Source organism: Babylonia areolata, chromosome 15 (genome assembly GCF_041734735.1).
Source record: "Babylonia areolata isolate BAREFJ2019XMU chromosome 15, ASM4173473v1, whole genome shotgun sequence".
NCBI classification, from domain to species: domain Eukaryota; kingdom Metazoa; phylum Mollusca; class Gastropoda; order Neogastropoda; family Buccinidae; genus Babylonia; species Babylonia areolata.
In genome coordinates this window covers 1,545,148-1,547,647 of record NC_134890.1, presented here as the reverse complement: position 1 = coordinate 1,547,647, position 2,500 = coordinate 1,545,148, and the positions used below count along the sequence as shown (strand labels likewise).

Sequence of the window (2,500 nt, the reverse complement as noted above, 5' to 3'; positions counted from 1 at the left end):
CTCCCCCAAACACTCCCCAACACACCCCTAACACTACCTGTGATAACCCTCCCCCAAACACTCCCCAACACACCCATAACACTACCTGTAATAACCCTCCCCTCAACACTCCCCAACATACCCCTAACACTACCTGTGATAACCCTCCCCTCAACACTCCCCAACACACCCCTAACACTACCTGTGATAACCCTCCCCTCAACACTCCCCAGCATACCCCTAACACTACCTGTGATAACCCTCCCCTCAACACTCCCCAACACACCCCTAACACTACCTGTGATAACCCTCCCCTCAACACTCCCCAACATACCCCTAACACTACCTGTGATAACCCTCCCCCTAACACTACCTGTGATAACCCTGCCCCTAACACTACCTGTGATAACCCTCCCCCTAACACTACCTGTGATAACCCTCCCCCAAACACTCCCCAACACACCCCTTACACTCCCTGTGATAACCCTCCCCTCAACACTCCCCAACATACCCCTAACACTACCTGTGATAACCCTCCCCTCAACACTCCCCAACACACCCCTAACACTCCCTGTGATAACCCTCCCCTAACACTACCTGTGATAACCCTCCCCCAAACACTCCCCAACACACCCCAAACACTACCTGTGATAACCCTCCCCTAACACTACCTGTGATAACCCTCCCCCAAACACTCCCCAACACACCCCTAACACTCCCTGTGATAACCCTCCCCTCAACACTCCCCAACACACCCCAAACACTACCTGTGATAACCCTCCCCTAACATCACCTGTGATAACCCTCCCCCAAACACTCCCCAACACACCCCTAACACTACCTGTGATAACCCTCCCCCAAACACTCCCGAACATACCCCTAACGCTCCCTGTGATAACCCTCCCCTAACACTACCTGTGATAACCCTCCCCCAAACACTCCCCAACACACCCCAAACACTACCTGTGATAACCCTCCCCTAACACTACCTGTGATAACCCTCCCCCAAACACTCCCCAACACACCCCTAACACTCCCTGTGATAACCCTCCCCTCAACACTCCCCAACACACCCCAAACACTACCTGTGATAACCCTCCCCTAACACCACCTGTGATAACCCTCCCCCAAACACTCCCCAACACTCCCCAACATACCCCTAACACTCCCTGTGATTACCCTCCCCCAAACACTCCCCAACACACCCCTAATACTACCTGTGATAACCCTCCCCTCAACACTCCCCAACACACCCCTAACATTACCTGTGATAACCCTCCCCCAAACACTCCTCAACACACCCCTAACACTACCTGTGATAACCCTCCCCTAACACTGCCTGTGATAACCCTCCCCTCAACACTCCCCAACACACCCCTAACATTACCTGTGATAACCCTCCCCCAAACACTCCTCAACACACCCCTAACACTACCTGTGATAACCCTCCCCTCAACACTCCCCAACACACCCCTAACACTACCTGTGATAACCCTCCCCCAAACACTCCCCAACACACCCCTAATACTACCTGTGATAACCCTCCCCTCAACACTCCCCAACACACCCCTAACATAACCTGTGATAACCCTCCCCCAAACACTCCCCAACACACCCCTAACACTACCTGTGATAACCCTCCCCCAAACACTCCCCAACACACCCCTAACACTACCTGTGATAACCCTCCCCCAAACACTCCCCAACACACCCATAACACTACCTGTAATAACCCTCCCCTCAACACTCCCCAACACACCCCTAACACTACCTGTGATAACCCTCCCCTCAACACTCCCCAACACACCCCTAACACTACCTGTGATAACCCTCCCCTCAACACTCCCCAGCATACCCCTAACACTACCTGTGATAACCCTCCCCTCAACACTCCCCAACACACCCCTAACACTACCTGTGATAACCCTCCCCTCAACACTCCCCAACATACCCCTAACACTACCTGTGATAACCCTCCCCCTAACACTACCTGTGATAACCCTGCCCCTAACACTACCTGTGATAACCCTCCCCCTAACACTACCTGTGATAACCCTCCCCCAAACACTCCCCAACACACCCCTTACACTCCCTGTGATAACCCTCCCCTCAACACTCCCCAACATACCCCTAACACTACCTGTGATAACCCTCCCCTCAACACTCCCCAACACACCCCTAACACTCCCTGTGATAACCCTCCCCTAACACTACCTGTGATAACCCTCCCCCAAACACTCCCCAACACACCCCAAACACTACCTGTGATAACCCTCCCCTAACACTACCTGTGATAACCCTCCCCCAAACACTCCCCAACACACCCCTAACACTCCCTGTGATAACCCTCCCCTCAACACTCCCCAACACACCCCAAACACTACCTGTGATAACCCTCCCCTAACATCACCTGTGATAACCCTCCCCCAAACACTCCCCAACACACCCCTAACACTACCTGTGATAACCCTCCCCCAAACACTCCCGAACATACCCCTAACGCTCCCTGTGATAACCCTCC

At 53.4% G+C, this 2,500-nt stretch overlaps 1 protein-coding gene across 1 annotated transcript in view; it reads left to right on the top strand.

The window, feature by feature from the left end:
- The window catches only part of LOC143290086 (uncharacterized), a 110,224-nt gene that overhangs the window by 82,925 nt on the left and 24,799 nt on the right, over positions 1-2,500 (top strand). The gene's annotated exons all lie outside the window — the stretch shown is intronic.